The following is an 18,227-nucleotide window of genomic DNA, read 5'->3' on the forward strand; positions in this document are numbered from 1 at the left end:
CAAGTCAAGTTGTGCTTTCAATCTTAGTTGTGGAGGGCACAGCTCAGCTCCAGGTCCAGTTGCCGTTGCTAGTTGCAGGGGGCACAGCCCACCATCCCTTGTGGGAGTCAAACCATCAACCTTGTGGTTGAGAGGACGCGCTCCAACCAACTGAGCCATCCGGGAGCTCAGCGGCAGCTCAGCTCAAGGTGCCGTGTTCAATCTTAGTTGCAGGGGGCAGGGCCCACCATCCCTTGCGGGACTCGAGGAGTTGAACTGGCAACCTTGTGGTTGAGAGCCCACTGGCCCAGGTGGGAATCGAACCGGCAGCCTTCTGAGTTAGGAGCAGGAGCTCTAACTGCCTGAGCCACCGGACCAGCCCCATAGTGGAATCTCTTAAGAACTAGAAAAACACACACAGCATGACAACATTTGTGATATTGCCATGGTCACGCTGGCAGAATCCTGCCAGATGCTACATGGCAGTAAAGAACGGGGACAACGCAGAGAGAAGCAAATACAAGCAGACAGCACACAAGAATGGCCAGATTTGAACTTTCTTTTTTTCCTAACAATTAAAACTGCAACCATAGAAGAGTTGCTGTTCATGCAAGGGACGCATTAACCAGAGAACTGCAGCCGAAAGTGAGAGCAGGACTGAAGGGCGACAAAAATTATGCTCCAGGGCTAATGCCCGGGTCTTGAGGATGTAATGCCTCATTTGGCCACTGGTAGTAGCCATCAGTTTCTCTTCCACCTGGCAAGACCTGCTCCCCTGAGCTCATCTATAAGCCTTGCCTTTTAATGAAAACATGTAACTCTGCAAAAGCTGCTGATTTTACTACGTCTTCAAGAAAAAAAAGCCACAACCGCTTTTCTTTCAAGGTAGAACATCCAAGAAAGCTGCAGGCTATGTTCCCAGTGGGACCAGCCCACTGCAGTAGCTACAGATGGGTTGCCCGGGGGTTCTTTTCTATCAGTAGTTACATACGGGCTTTGGGCTTCCTGGAGGTGGAGCAGGATTTGTTAAAAAATGAGACACTGGAAAGAAAGGGAAACTATCCTGGTTGAATGATGTTTAACTATTTCTAAATCGAATAATACTTGAGTCTGTCAGCTGTATTCATTCCAAGCCTGGAACATGCAGAACACCAACAGCTTTGGGGGGATTTCCTTTTTAGGGACGGTAGATGCTATGGCAGTCCTTATTTTAGATAGAACTGCTCTCCTCAAAATATCCAAAGGGTTGAAGCAAAGCGCCAAAGGAGCCGAGAAAGAGCTGGAGAGAATCTAGGAGAAAAGCAGCTGAGACTGTGGGAACTGCAAACCGACCCACGTGGGCTCCTACTGCTGCGTGACGAATAGTACTGTGAAGATCTGCTCATGCGTCTGTCTTCCCACAGCGTGTGCCGTGAGGAGTTCGTCTTATTCCGTACGTCAGGGCCAGCATCCCCCACGTCCAGAGAGAGCAGTGCTGCCACTGAACAGTGATGAGGGTGACGGTGTCCCCATCTAGGGGACACGAAGAGCTGAAACTGCCTGGTGCCCACTCCACACTATACACCACACTAAACACTTTTTCATATCATCTCTTTTAATCCCACGAATGACAAGAACCACTTATCTTTTGCAGATAAGAAAACTGTGGCCCAGAGAGATGAAGCAATTGTCCTTGTCCCCCAGCTAGTGAGTTATCAGGCCCTAGAGTCTGAGCTTCCTCCATGATTCTATATTGAATTCTATATTCCAAATCCCACCAAGTTTCATCAGTTACAATTCTTAGGAGGAATGATGTTTAAAGAACGAATGCCTCTCAGGTTATGAATTATGCTTATTCACGCGTGCCATACTGTTAAGTGGTAAACAAGAGGAAGAAAGAGAATAAATAAAGCACAATCAATTGTGTCATTTGTTATAACAGGTTTGGCTCATCTTAGGTCAAATGTGTACATGAAAATTCAGACATAGATAAATTGGGGGACATTCTTTGATTGAACTACAAGACCTACTCACACTTAGAAACTTACAGCTCAATGAAACCGTCAGACTCCTCTGCTATAACTTGACATTTCTCGTTTCAAACCAATATCTCCGTTTTTCCCTTTAAAAACTTTGGCCTTCTCAAGTAATTAACACAACTGGCCTGTGTTTGGGGAGAACTAGGGGAATGAACCTCCAACCCTCACACTCACCCTGGAAGGATTTTAACACAGACCTTACATACGATCAGGGGCTGTGTTTAAGGGAAATAGAATGAGTTTTAATACAATTATACTTGAATGCAGGCACAATACTCTTCCCTAAAATGCAATTCACGCCCCATTGATTAAGCTATACTGCCCCATATATTTAGGCCAACGAAACAAGGAAATAGAGGATACAGGATAAACATGAGATTCACCTTGCAAAGGTCAAAAGAACAGACCCATTCTCCAGGCTTTTTTTTTTTTTTTTAACTGATCATGTAAGGAAAGTGTGTTTTTGAGCTTCCCTGCTAAGTTGGCCTACAAACTGAGCCAAAGAGGTGAGTATGTTTGTGGTGCACTCGTTTGTATTCTGAGCGCAAATGTTACTATTTGAAAATTGTTCACGTTTTCCTGATTCTTTGTGTGCTGAGCAATTTTTGACCTTTTGATGATTTTGTTGTGAGACTCTATACCTTCATAAAATCCTCTGGGGATGCTGATTTGTTGTTTAGCAGGCAGACACCTGGGTAGGTTCCTACTACAAGTTCTACAGTAGTGGAATGGAGACTGGATCTGCATAATAATCCTGTTGGGTTGAAAATGGATTTTTTCCTCCCTTTTTCTTCACAGATGCCTCAATGTCATATTTTGTGCAATCCTCTTCACAAGCAACCTCTCTTGAAGGGAAGAAAGCAAAGTACAAAGAGCAACAATTTGAGAACTCTGAAAAGAAAACAATAAGAGGTGGACTGAGGGCAATCAGACTTGAAGAGGCAACCTGTGGGAGTGAAAGGGGTGAGTTTCTGGTTGTTTTCTTTTTTCTCCTGGCTTTGACCCAGGGCAGCCCCAGCCATAGACTGTTGCAGCTCTATGGTTTTGGCCAGTGAACCAAGAAAAGGGCTCTCACAAACCAAAAGTGTGAAAGAATCTATGTTTGTTTTTGCTTTTCCCCCCACTTCTTTCTCTCCAGGTTCTTCCCTGAGAGCAAAGATCTACAAGCTGGCAGGGAGAGCAGCTGTAACTCAGAGAGAAAGTCTGGATTTCTAGCCAGAGGACTGAGAAAGGGACCTCAGGAGCCAGAAAGTGTTCAAGGAATCACAGAGAGGAGAGAGCAGGAAAAGGGGTGCTCTCCTAATTCTATGTATGAATGGGCACAAGTCCTCAGTTTGCCCTTGAACTGTGCACGTGCAGGACAGACCCAAAGCAACCTAGCAAAGGCTTTGGGAACTGAACTACTAACAGAAACAGCTGCCTACATCCCAGGCTAAGCTCTGAGCAGCCCATGCATGAGACAGACATAAAGGAACATAGCAAAGCTTTTTAAAACCTAGGAGACACTACAACTTCCACTCACAAAAGGCAAAATAGAACTTGTAGTAGGAACCTACCCAGGTGTCTGCCTGCTAAACAACAAATCAGCATCCTCCAGAGGATTTTATGAAGGTATAGAGTCTCACAACAAAATCATCAAAAGGTCAAAAATTGTTCAGCCCACAAAGAATCAGGAAAACGTGAACAATTTTCAAGGGAAAAGAAAATCAACAGATGCCAGCTCAGACTTGAACCAGATATTGAAATTAACAAAGGCTTTACTGTGGTTATTATAACTATGCGCCATGAGTAAAGGTAAATACACTTCAAATGAATGGAAAGACTGAAGTTCTAAGCAGAAAAATAGAAACTAAAAAAAAGAAATGGAAATTTTACAACTGAAAAATACAATGCCTGAAACAAAATAGTAGAATGGAGTTGACAGAAGAAAGAGTCAGTGAACTTGAAGATAAATCAAAGGAAATTATTCAGTTTGAAGTACAGAGAGAACATGATTTAAAAACAATTGAACAGAGCTTCAGGGATCTCTGGAACAACATCAAAATGTCTACATTTGTGCCATTGGGGTCCGAGAAAGAGATTGGTGCAGAAAAATATTACAAGAAATAATAACCAAAAGAAAAAAAATCCCCAAATTTGGTCAAAGGCACAAATCTATAGATTCAAGAAGCTCAGTGAATCATCAACCAGGAGAAACTAAAAGAAAATCAGGCCCAGATACGTCATAATAAACTGGTGAAAAACCAAAGATAAAGGAAAGATCTTGAAAGCAGCCGGATAAAAGTGACACATTAGAGAAAAAAATGATTGGAATTACCGTGAATTTTTCACCAGAAACTATGGAGGACAAAAAACAGTAGAACAACATTCTATATTCTATGAAAATATTTTTTTGGGAATGACAGCAAAATAAAGACATTCTCAAAATAAGAGAATTTGTTACCATTAGACTTGCTGAAAAATAAATACTAAATGCAGTTCTGCAGACTAAACGGAGTAATACCAGAGGGAAAACTGACACTTTAGGAATGAAGAAAGAACAATAGAAATAGACATATCTGCTTAAATGTAAAGGACTATTTTTTAAAGTCCTTTAAAATATGTTTCCTGCTGAAAGAAAAAAAATTACAGCATTGTCTGGTAGATTTTCAATGAATATAGGTGTAATACATAGGACTACTATAACATAAGGTAGAGGGTAAAATGATTTATATGCTTATAAGGTTTGTACATTTTATCTGAATTGGTAAAATATTAAATCTAAATAGAGTGTAAAAAGTTAGATATGTATATTATAATCCATATTGCAACCACTATAAAGCAATATTAAGAGATATGGACAAAAAATAGATAAAAGAAAATGAAGTACTAAAAAAATTCAAATAAAAAAAGGAATGTAGGAAAAGGAGAACAGGAACAAACAATAGTGGGAGCAAACAAAAAACAAAATATGAACTGTAAGATCAAAATCCAACTATATCAATAACTACATTAAATGTCAATGACCTAAATACACCAATTAAGAGACACAGATGGTCAGATGTGATTAAAAACACAAGACCCAAATATATGTTATATTTAAAGAAACCCACTTTAAATATAATGAGACAGGTTAAAAGCAGAAGTATGAAAGAAGATATACTATAAAAATGCTAGTCAAAAGAGACCGGAGTAGCTCTATGGATACAGACAAAGAAGACTTCAGAATAAGAAATATAACAAAGGATGAAAAGCCCAAAGTGAGTACAAGGAAGGAGATAATAAAGACCAGAGCAAAAATAAATGAAATAGAGACTAAAAAAAAAAAGTACAAAAGAACAATGAAACCAAGAGCTGGTTTTTTTTTTTGAGAAGATAAAATCGACAAACCTTTAACCAGACTCATCAAGAAAAAAAGAAAGAACCCAAATAAACAGACTCAGAAATGAAAGAGGAGAAGTGACAACAGACACTACAGAAATACAAAAAATTTAAGAATTACTATGAGCAACTATACTCCAACAAATTGGACAATGTGGAGGAAACAGATACATTCCTAGAAGTATACAATCTTCCAAGGAATCAAGAAGAAACAGAAAACAGAAAATCTGAACAGACCAATTACTACCAATGAAATCCAATCAATAATCAACAAGCTCCCAACAAACAAAAGTCCCGGACCAAATAGCTTCACAGGTGAATTTTACCAAACATTCCAAAAAGAATTAACACCTATTCTCCTCAAACTATTCCAAAAAATCTAAGAGGAGGGCAGATTCCCAAGCTCATTTTACCAGGGCATCATTACCCTGATCCCAAAACTTGACAATTACAAAAAAAAGAAAACTGTAGGCCTATATCCCAAATGAACATAGATGCAAAAATCCTCAACAAAATATTAGCAAACCAAATTCAACAATACATTGAAAACAAATTTTTATATAGTTGTAATATTATTGTTGCAACATCACTTTGCTTTAGATACTGTAGCTTAGCTTGATGTGTATTTGTTAAGGGAATTACTGCATACACAAGTCTTCCCATCATGGATGACCACAACTAGATTGAAGGACGACTTGACTTGGAGGTGATGGGCCCTGGAAAAACAGTGACCCAATATTGCCCCCCAAAAAACATTCTTGAATAAGGTAAAAATACATCCCCCTGTAATTCCAACTGAAAAATTAATCCACTTACATTTACCTTTGATTATAAGAGCCACAGAGTACAATTGTGACAACACTTAGCTTCTATTATAAAATACAGTATGGGTCTCAGAATTAGCTTTCTAAATAATATTGATTTAATTCTTTAAAACATTAAATTTGTGATAAAACTGTGGAGTTGTTTAAAAACTGATGTAATGAAAACCTAGTAGAACCCATTTCTTTTGTTTCAGATTCCAGTATATGACAGTTCACAACCCTAAATCCAGTCTAACATTGATTGATCCAGCATGGGTTTGCACCCTATAAATTAACATTCAAAATAATATCTGTTATATTTACACATGTGGGTTATTTAAAAGTAACACTGGCTTGAACTCTATCTTAAGCATCCCGTCTGACTGGAGAGGGCTATCTAGAAATGGTAAAATGGTAAAAAAAAAAAAAAAAACAAACAACAAAAACTTTCTTTGTTCCAATTAGATAAATATTAATCATTTGCCTCAGTTGGGGCAAACTGTCATCTGTTCCCTCACCCTGGGCGGAGATGGGTTTGGAGCGAACGAGGACGACGAGGGACCTGGACCACAGCAAAGGGCAGAGCCTTGCAAGTCTCTGAGGTCCCAGGAGATTCTGTGGGGGCAGGAAGCACTTAGTGTTTGACCTTCCCCAGGCCTAAGTCCTAACCCGCAGGTGGTACTCAGATTTACACCTGGATTCCTGTGATACCTTGTAACTTGGGACAGACGTTGTGCAGGTAACATCCGAAGGGCACAAAAGATCCCTTAATTCTAGGGATGGAGCAAGAAACAGGGCCCTCTGGGGCCCCAGCGGTCCAGGACTCCGAAGCTTCGCCCCCAGCCTGAGGCTCCAACTCCCCGCACCTACCCGAGCCCGGCCAGATGAGCCCCACCTGAGGTCTCCTCGCCGCGCCCCGCCTCACCCCTCCCGGCTCTGCCCACACTGCATTAGGTCTCGCCCAGTCTTGACGAGGCACCGCCCCCACACTCCCACCAAGGCCACGCCCTCGCCACGCCCATTTCCCTTGCTGCCTCGGCCCCGCCCTCTCCCACCTGCGCCACGCCCTCGACGACCCACTCCACACCAAGCCCGACCCCGCCCAGCCTTAGCCCTGACCGCCCCGCCCCACCGCTCCAGGCGTGGCCGCCCCCGGCCACGAGCAGTCCCCTCCCCAACCCTGGCCCCGGAGAGTAGGCGGCGGGAGGGTGGAGCCTCTGTGCGGACCCCAAGTCGCCCCTTTCCACCTTACCCCCGAGGTCACCCTATGATAGCCCATCTCCTGCATTTCCAGGGCAGCAGGACCTCGTACTTTGCAAGGCGGGAGTGAAGCCCAGGCTGGGGCTGAGATCTGCCTCCCAGACCCGCGGGTGTTAGTTAACCAAACATCTGACAAAGTGGCGCTATGGACACACAGTGACTGCCAAGGATGCGGAGACACACAGACAAGGATGAAACAGGAAAGGAAAACTCACCTGTGAGAAACTTTTAAAAAATATTCACTTTCCGAATGAAAATTATGTACAAATCGATGAACGCTGTAGGTGGGTGGATGGCTGGCGGGCTGGATAAATGGATGGATGGATGGATGGATGGATGGATGGATGGATGGATGGACGGACGGACGGACGGATGGATAGTGAGCAGATGGATGGTGGGTGGATGAATGGAGGGTAGATGGATGTACAAAGAGTGGGTGGGTGGATGGTTGGACGGATGAGTGGGTGGGTGGGTAATGGGAATCAGGACTTTGGAACATTCTACTACAGAAAACCATGGGTGATTTTGCCAGGCATGTATGTATACTACAGATAAATTCTTTAATTAATGGTCAGCATTGTCAACACTTATTTACTGAGTGCCTGCTGTGTTCCAGGCAATGAGGATTCAGCAGTCAACAAAACAGACAGCCCTGCCCTTATGGAGCTTACAGACACCAAATAAACCACAAGTAAAGAAGCCCAGAGCATGTCAGAGGGCCGTGGAAAAAAGCCAGAGCATGGTGAGGGGGCATGGGAGGTGAGGGAGGGTCCTAAGGGAACAAATGATGAAATGAGGTCCTGCTAGTAAATCACCGAGTATCCATCACAGAGAAAGCATACCATGTTACGTGTTTGACAAATAAGCACATGGATGAATGGTAAGAGGAACGCAGCCCCTGACGGTGGTCCTTGGGGTTCTCCTGTGGAACACCGACGATCTCGCGGAACTCCCCAGACCAAAGCACCCTTGTGTGCCCGCTGGACCAGCACAAAGACAAGCGCCCTCCATAATCATGTCTGCTCAGACAACAAGAACATTGTTTGAACCACAGACAACATCCACCATCCCCTAGCCGACGAGACATGGCTGCTTTCCCCGTGACGGGTTTCACCTCACACGGTTCTTTCTGCCTTCTGGATGAGAGAACTAAGATACTCAAGCAGAGGATTGCCCGTGCTTCCTGACAGCGTCCCATCCAGAGCAAAGCCCTGCTTCCTTGGACCGTCCTGCCCCAATCACCCAGCTCACACCCTTTAAGTCCTTTCAGTTCCTCCTTACCTACCGAGTCACCTCACAGTTTCCATGGCGTGAAGCATAAGGAGAACCTTGGAAGTCAAAGCATAGTTACTGTTCAGGGGACAAGAGGGTTTTGTCACCTGAACACTGCAATACGTGTGTGACTCTGAGGCGCTATGCACAGTTTGGTTTTGATGGTTAAATTTGAAACGCAGTAGAAGTATCAAGGATATTGCCTAACCTTCCACCACCTATGAGTTAAGGATGGGAAATAGAAATAAGAATCATTAAATAAAATTACCCAGCTGGCTCTGCTCAGCTCAACTGCGGCTGTCCTCACAGATCCGTCACCCATGGCACAGCCGCACTGGAACTTTTCATCTCTGTTTAACTTCACACTCAGCTCTCAGTGGCAATTAATATTCGTTAGCTAAAATCTCCTCTAGTAGCAGAAATATGACAAAAATGCTGGCTGAATCCCCTTGGGCCTCATTCAGGTGACATTTGAGTCATTCCCTTGAACCTCTCCTAAATGAGCCTCCTATGTAATTGGATGAATCAAATCAATAAATAGAGCAGATACTTCCCCGTCACCCTTCCTTTTCCACCGTCATTTGGAATGCGTGACGCATCCCCTGGTGGATGAAATCCAGACCTGGAGTGTCGTTGCTTTGGCAGCTCATCCTTCCTGGTGACGTGGCTTTCTAGGTCACAGGGATGGAAAGGGACATTCTCTGCTAGAAAAACGATGCCCGAAGCAGAAGCAGCAGCTCACCTGCCCACAGGGTCCCAGAGAAATGTGACCTTTTCAAGGCAAATGTATGGATTTGTTCTTCAAAGCACTTTACAAAGATCTTGGCCTACTGGACAGCAGTCTTATCACAAGGAATGTAGCCATTTTCTCGTGGGGTCACCCCCATTTTAGGGAGGGGGTGGGTGAGCCCCACTGGTCCAGTTCCACAGGCCGGTCCTCTCCGGCACCCAGGTGGTGCAGGGATCCCCTGAGCACCCAGGGCTACCCTCGAAAGGGATTGGTCATACACCTCCCACCTTCCAACCAAGTCAGGGGCATGCGAGGAAAGTCAAATGCAGTGAAACAAACAGCCCAGCCAGACCTGGGTCCCCATGGCGGACCCAGCGCTGACCAGCTGCGGGAACCTGGGCAGGCTTCCTGACCTCGTGCAGCCTCCCTTCTGTCATCTGAGGAGCAGGGATGTCGCCATAGCTCCATCTCTCCCACCCGGAGACTTGGGCACGTGCTGTGAGAGCCCAGGACACCTGCATAAATGTTGACATCATTATTTCTCCACTTATAAAGTGCCAAGCCTACCTGGGCTGTCTGCTGGCTGTCACGTGGGGACTTGCCAACTCTCCCTGGGGGAGACAGGCCTGTAGGCTCTGGTGGGTCATGTCTGTTAGGCTGGCAGGCCCTCGCTGTCCCCACAGTAATGTCCAACCAACACCCCACCCCTCCCGGGCCGGGCACTCATACTGCCTCAGCAGTGCTGGTGGAAGGACTCTAAAATGGTCTCCTCGGGATGGCCGGATGGCTCAGTTGTTTAGAGCGCGAGCTCTCAACAAGGTTGCCAGTTCGACTCCCGCATGGGATGGTGGACTGTGCCCCCGGCAACTAGATTGAAGGACAAGAACTTGGAGCTGATGGGCCCTGGAAAAACACACTGTTACCCAATATTCCCCAATAAAATAAAAATAAAAATAAAAAGAGTTAACTCTTCCTTTTAAAAAAATGATTAAATATAAATAAAATAAAATAAGACAGCCTCCTCTGGGTCTGAAGGGAAATTAGAACTCTGAATTCAAGAGTACCCTCTAGACCGGAGCCTGGTCTGACTTCCTGTCTATTGGGCTGTCAGGTGCCTTCTGTGTGAGGCCAGTTAGGTGAGTGTGGACGACTGCAGTGTGACTCCCCTGCCATGCCCATCGAGATCTGGGGTTTCTCTCCCATCTGCTATGGGTTGGACTGTAGCCCCACAATGCACATGTTGAGGTCCTAACCCCAGTACCTCAGAATGTGACTGTATTTGGAGGGAGGGTCATTGTAGAGGGAGACATAGGACGCACACGCAGAGGGACGGCCGTGAGGACACAGGAAGGACGGCCATTTGCAAGCCAAGGAGAGAGGCCTCAGGGAACCAACGCTGCTGACATCACAGTCTCAGACTTCGACTCCAGAGCAGTGAGACAATGTATTTCTGTTGTTTAAGCCGCCTAGTCTGTGGTACTTTGTTATGGCGGCCCGAGCAAACTCATACAGCACCCTTGAATCTAGGTAGGCCTGGGGACTTGCTTCAACCAGGGGAATGCAGCAGAGGTGACCTTGAGGGACTTCTGAGCTTTTCTCAAGAGACCCTGGAGCTTCTGCCCTTGCCGCGAACTGCCCTGAGATGCTATGTGAAGGCTCCAGGGCCGGCCTCCTGGGCGATGAGAGACCATGTGGAGCGGGCAGCCTGCTGCCAGCCAGCAGCAGCCTCCAGAGGTGAGTCCTGAGAAAACTGGGGCCACATGAGTGACCCCAGACAACAGCCCCAGGCTCCCCACTCCCCAGGAACCCTGTCCAAAGCGCCAACTTTCAGAATCACCAGCCAGTGCAATGGTGGTTGTCTTGGCCACTATGTTTCGGACTAGTGTCTTACACAGCAGTAGACGACTAAGCTTTGGCTGGAAAAAATAGAGAACCCGTGCTCCTGGCTGAAAAGATGTTCAAAAATCGGTTCACGCAGCAGACAGTGTGTGCCAGGCACTGTTCCAGCCACTCAGGTTGTATCAGTAAGCAACGTGGGGATATCTGCCACCTCACAATAACCCCAACGAGCATAATGAGTAGATAAACTGTAGTAAGTGATATTGGGGGAAAATTGAAAACATGGGAAGTACAGGGGGAGGAGACGGCAGGTTGCAGTTTTAAATAAAGGCTGTCAGGGTGGACCCATGCGCAGAGACTGAAAGGAGGTGAAGGAGTTGGCCTTATAGCTGTCTGGGGCAGAGCATCCAGGCTGTGGGGACAGCCAGTGCAAAGGCCCTGGGGTGGAAGCATGGCTGGAGGGGAATGGTCAGGGCGGAGAACCACGGGCGATGAGCTAGGGCCTGGCAGGCCACGGTAAGGACTTTTCTTAGAGGAAAGAGATCGTTTCTCATAAGCCAGTATTCTGGCCATTGCTACCGGGGAATCCTGAACTCCAAACCTGATTACAACCTCCAAGGAGAGATGTGCAGCAAGATGTTGGTCTTACATGTTCTTCACACTCAGAAGCTTCCAGAAACTGTGCACAACCGCCCCTGTGCGCCTGCTGGCTGCTGCCTTTGGCTCCTGGAATGGGGGCGCCCCGGCAGCCCCGAGGCAGGAGGGGCAGGGTCAGGCACCAGGTGATTGGCTCAGCATCTAGGTCCCTGTGAGGGGGCCACATGCAAAAGGCAGATCTGATAGTGCACACGGCCAAGAAAGCATCTGTGACATCAGCCTTCTGTCACCACGTCTCTCGACCCTGGCCCCTCACCTAGCTGCTACCCCCATTTCTCTGCTCAACTTCTCATCAAGGCTCCTTAAGAGAGCCGTCCGTTCATTGCCTCTGCTTCCTTTGTCCTATTCTTTCTTGGGCCCACTCCAATCAGACTTGCAACCCTCTGTGCCACCAAAACTGCTCTTGTCATAGTTGCTCGGATCCTGTGTTGCCAACTGGAACCCATGGTCACTTCTCATCCCAGTTAATGTCTCCCTCCTGCGAGAAACCCTGTCATCACCTGGCCTCTTGCTTGGCCTCCTTCTCCCTTGCTGGCCTCTCTGTGACTCCTTTGCCGGCTCCGCCACGTCTCCCCCATGGTTCTCGTGGGCCCTTACCCTTCTCTCTTCTCTCCACCCTCACTTCCTTGGTGATTCATGTGGCCTCATGCCTCATGCCAGTAGAGATACTGTCTGATGACTCCCAAACTTTACCTACAGCCCAGGTCTTCCTCCTGGCCCTGGCAGGCATCAGCTCCTTCTTGACCCTCTCCCCCCAGGTGTCTAACAGGCACCCCAAGCCAATACATCCAAACCACTATTGACAATCCCCTGCAACCGTCCACATTTTAGTTACGGGTGAAACCACCCTTCCAGGCTGAGAAGTTTGGGGTCATCCTCAAAGTGTGAGTCTCTCTCACACCCAATTCACCGGCAAATCCTGGCGGCTCTTCCTTCAAAATTGATGCAGAATCTGGCCATTCTCACCACCCCAGTTCCAGTCACCAGAGGGTGGGCTCTCTGCTTTCACCCTGTCCCCTTTGCAGGGTACTCTTTGCAGTCGCCGGAGTGAGTCTTTTAAAACATAATTCACATTATGCCATACCTTTCTCCAAATGGCCCCCTATCCTACTTATTTTAAAACGGAAATTTCTTAAAATAGCCATCAGGAACCTAGATCTGTCCCTTTTCCAGCTTTCTGTCCTCAACTCCCACTCTTCTCCCCCTTGATCACCCTGCTTGAGCCATGCTGACCTCCTGGGTGTTGCTCAAACAGGCATAGCCCAATCCTACCCCAGGGCCTTTGCACTTGTCATTCCCTCTGCCTGGAATGCTCTTTTCTCAGATCATCACAGGGTACTCTCCTCATTTCCTCCTATGCTGACCTCTCATATAAAATAGCTCCTCCCTTGTATAACCCACACTCCTGAGTTGACTTAGTCCTTCGTCACTTATCACCACCTGATGCATTAGATTTGAATAACATGACTCTGTTTAAAACCCTCCATTGTCTTCTCATTGCTACTAAAAGACAAAGATCCAAATTCCTCTCCTTGGTGATGTGACCTAGCCCTGCCTATCTCTCTCGTCCTATCAAGCTGTGCCCATCCTTTTGCCGACACACTGGGCATGTCCTCTGGGTCTTGGCTCAGGCTGTTCCCCTCCTGTTCCTAGGCTCCCTCTCCAGTGAAGTCCCCTTGATTCTCCTGCGGTGCCTATGAGTCCCACAGAGTGCTGCAGTGCAATTGACAAGGGAGGCATTCAGTCACCATTTACACGAAATGGGTATCTGACATACAAATGAACATAAATGAAACCTATAATTATTGTAGATTAGGCTGAACTAAAAAAATTTAATTAATATAAATTAACTCTATCTCTGAGAGCCCATAACCCATAATTTTAATATTAACAGAAATAAAAGTGGACCCTGATGACATCTGAGAAAGTCTCATTGTCTGAAGGTGAGCTGTACCGAGTCCTGGAGTTTCACGGGCCCGGGTCTGCCTAAAAAACAGGCACAAGCATTGCTGTAGTTGAAGGGCACCAACACGCTGCTGATAGGTCGCCCTGAATTAGGAGATCATTCATCACCAAGAAAGTACTGGACAGGGCGGACGGGAGGCTCAGTTGGTTTAGAGAGCGAGCTCTGGGCAATGGGGCTGCCGGTTCGATTCCCACATGGGCAAGTGAGCTGCACCCTCCACAACTAGATTGAAGTCAGTGAGCTGCTGCTCAGCTCCCTGGTGGCCAGATGGCTCAGTTGGTTAGAGTGCGTCCTCTCAACCACAAGGTTGCCGGTTGGACTCTTTGACTCCCACAAGGGATGGTGGGCTGCAGCCCCTGCAGCTAAGATTGAACACGGCACCTTGAGCTGAGCTGCCGCTGAGCTCCAGGATGGCTCAGTTGGTTGGAGTCTGTCATCTCAACCACAAGGTTGCCGGTTTGACTCCCGCAAGGGATGGTGGGCTGCGCCCCCTGCAACTAGCTACGACAACTGGACCCGGAGCTGAGCTGCGCCCTCCACAACTAAGACTGAAAGGACAACAACTTGACTTGGAAAAAAGTCCTGGAAGTACACACTGTTCCCCAATAAAGTCCTGTTCCCCTTCCCCAATAAAATCTTTAAAAAAAAAAAAAGTGCTGGACAGACTTTAGGCGCTTGAAAGTCATTTCCTATCAATTCCTCCTCGGGGAGCCTCAGAACTGAGGCCTGTTGCTGTAAATGGTAAATTCAGAAGTTATGCCCACATGTCAAAGGGTACAGATGGCAGCAGAGAGGCTGGACTTAGATCAGCTTCAAAACAAAGACTAAAAAGAGGCTGCGACTTCTACCCTTATCCAATGGACACTGGTGCTGCATGGGCACAAGTTCCCCAACGTATGTCCTATTAACTGTTCGCGTCTTCATCTCACACACACACACAAATACCCCTCGGGTTTAAAAGGTAATCTGCAAATAACGAAAGGGATCCCACTCAGATGAAAAGTGGTCATTGTTCATGTGTGTTCTGACATAAACGGGAAGCTGCTGAACATAGGACTGGTAGAACTGAGTGATGACATGCTCGGTACATTTCTGGGACAAGGTGACATTGTCATTGATGGTCTGTTGAAGGAAAGGAACTAATTTTCATTTGAGCTTAAGCCTTGAGTAATAACTTAATTGGGCCATGCTGTAAAATCATCACTAATAACTGTCAGAAGTACCCCTGAGTCACCAGAGAATGACAAAGCTTGGCAGACAGCCTCTTCCACAGAGAGAAGCAGTCCGATACTCCCCGCCTCTCTCTGAACCATCCTCACAGGGCACCAACCGCCCCCAGATCTCAGCCTGCTGGTTCCTCACCGCAGACTACTTCGTGAGTTTGTCACACACACACACACACACACACACACACGTGCACGCCCCCACCCAAACACACGCACACACACACATATACACACATACACACAGATACTCACACACAGTGTGCACATGCTCACACATGATATTTTAAAAGGAAAAAGTCGCCTTACCCTAACACACATTTTGAATTGGTAATGTTACACACCAGTTCTTGTCCACAGTCACTTTTATTTTTCCGTAGTGTCAATCACCTTATATTCTAATCCTTTAACGTTATTCTACTCCCAAGTTTTCTATAATCGCTTAGCATTTCCATGATTGCAAAAATTACATGTTGATAAGCTCTATAATCTACTAATTTATGCACTGATTTGGGGCATTTAGGCCAAAATTATGTGCCTGTAGGTTGAATCATGGCTCACGGATGTATCTCGTGTGACATACATAGTCCTTTGTTGTAGTTATTGTTTTTCACTTTGAATTAGTTGCCAAAAGCAATCATGGATGACCCTTAAAATTCAGATTCCTAACATTCTAGCTTGGCAGCTAGTAGTCGGGTTCTCCTTTCAGAAAGACCACAGCCTCTCCATTTTGCTGCAGTCTCCACCACTCCCTATCGTCCCTCACTAGGCCTGCCACTCTCATTTACATTATCACCTCAATTCCTATATGCATTTGTGTTTGCAACCTTTGATTTAATCAAAGACTTTTGATTTAGTCTTTGCCACTAGAGATAAGGCTGCAGATGATGCTTTCAGATAATGTTTTGCTCCAGTTGTATTACTTAGGGGATAGTTCTGAAAGTAGGCCTTCTGGGTATAAGTAGATTGGCTCTTGCCACATTGTACTCCATTTGGGATGTTTGTTAGGGCCACAGGCCTCTCTTTTGCAAATAGCTGCCCTACATACTCTCCTGCAGGGGAGTTCAGCAAAAGCCTAGCTGAGCTGGGCCACTCAGATCCTCTGTCCCAGGAATCTGCAAATTGGATTTGAAGATGATATGACGTGTCTGAGCTGTTCGCTTAAAACCAGAGAAAAGTAAATTTGGCGGCGGGGGTGGGGGGGGGATCGTGGGGTGGGGTATGTTTGGCCAAACAGATGTGGATATATATATATATATATTATGGACAGAGAGATGGCAAGGCAAAAAACTATGGAAATGAGAGTAAGACGGAGAGACAGAAAGACATAAGAGAAGCGAGAGTGAAGGGGAGGAAAGGAGGCGGGGAAGAGAGGGAGAGAGCAAAAGAGAGAGAAAGAGGGAGAGGGGGGAGAGAGGGGTAGGGAGGGAGAGGGAGAGGGAGAAAGGGAGAGGGAAAGGGAAAGGGAGAGAGAGAGAGAGAGAGAGAGAGAGAGACAGAGCGAGAGAGATTAGGTGGGGAGTCAAGTCACTGAAAGGCAGGGGTCAGAGGGAGGGTGTGAATTCCTGTCACTCATGTTCCCCGAGGGGCTCTGGTTTCTGCTCCTGCACAGTTCAGCAGATTCTGGAAACTATCCCTCATCTTTCCAATACACTTTATTTTCTTAAGCTGACTCAAAGTGGTTTCTGTTTGCCCCAACCTGGCCATCAGGTCCTCAAGGGCCACTTTCTGTCCTCTTGGGCCCCGGCTGTCACCCACCTGGCAGCGCTGCACATTGTAGGTGCTGAGATGTCTGCTGAGTGGATGAGTGGATGAGTCTGAGGACGACCGCCTTCCAGCCCACGAGACAGGTGAGTGTATGAAACGGCCCCCACACGGCCCTGTCCAGGCCACTCGTCTCACTTGGGTTTACAGCTGAGGGAAGGATTTCTAGGCTGCACAGTTTAGTGTATGTTTACCTTTATAAGAAAATTCCAAAATTTTCCAGAGAGGCCGTCCTGTGTGATGTCCCCACCCACTGTATGAGAGGTCCAGGCTACAGCTCGCCAACACCTGGTGTCACCGTGTTGGCCATGGCAGCCTTGGGGGGGGGGTAGTGGCACATCACTGTGACTTTAATTAGCATTTCTCTGATGAAAATGGTGATATTTTTTCATGTCCTTAGTCGCTACTTGTGTATCTCCTCTTGTGAAGTATCTGTTCAAACCTTTTGCTCATTCTTTTCATTGGCTTGTTGGCTTACTGAGTTGCAATTTTTTAAAAAATATCCTGGAGGAGTCTTTTGCCAGGCATGTGATTTATGACTTCTTTCAGTAGTGGCTGGTTTTTTGTTTGTTTGTTTGTTTTTTAATTTTAACAATATCTTTTAAAGAGCAGATATTTCTAATGTTGATGAAGTCCAACTTATCCATTGTTTTCTTCTACGGTTCGTGTCCAGTCTAAGAAACATTTGCCTACCCCAAGGTTGTCAAGGTGTTCATGTTTATTTTTTAAAACAGAAATTCTGTAGTTTTAACTTTTATGTTCAGGCAAAACAGGGTTTTGCACAAAGAACTGACATGATCTGACTTATGTGCTAAGAGCATCTGTGTGCCGTGTTGAGATGGGGCTGGTGGTGCAGAAGGCAGCTTGGAGGACATTCGTGAGGAGTCTACCGCAAACAAAGCAGGCCGGCTCAGGGCGGTGCTACATAGTAGTGAGATTCTAGAAATACTGATCAGTAAGCTTTTCAGACTTGTTCTTCACTTCTCCTGGATGAATAATATCCAACTGGAAGGAAAGTCCTTGCCCTTCTCTGAAAACCCATGTTTTCCCTGAGGCCAACTATATGTGTGGAACTTGCCTTGAGCCTGAACGTTTGCTGTATGTTTTAACATACCTTTATTATATTAAAGAAAATAACTGGTTTTAAGGTGTAATCTGCACGTTGTCATTCTTCGAACATGGCAGCCCCCAACATTACATGCTAATGCATCTAGTCACTTGTGAAAGATTAAAATAAGGAAACCAATACATTTTGTGTCAAGCTCTGCGTCACTTCTGGCTAGGACTTGTAAATCCACGTCTCTGCCTTGGCCACTCCAGGTCACATCCGATCCTTTCTTTAACTCATGATTTATT

The sequence above is a fragment of the Rhinolophus hipposideros genome, assembly GCF_964194185.1.
Source record: "Rhinolophus hipposideros genome assembly, chromosome: 8".
NCBI lineage: Eukaryota > Metazoa > Chordata > Mammalia > Chiroptera > Rhinolophidae > Rhinolophus > Rhinolophus hipposideros.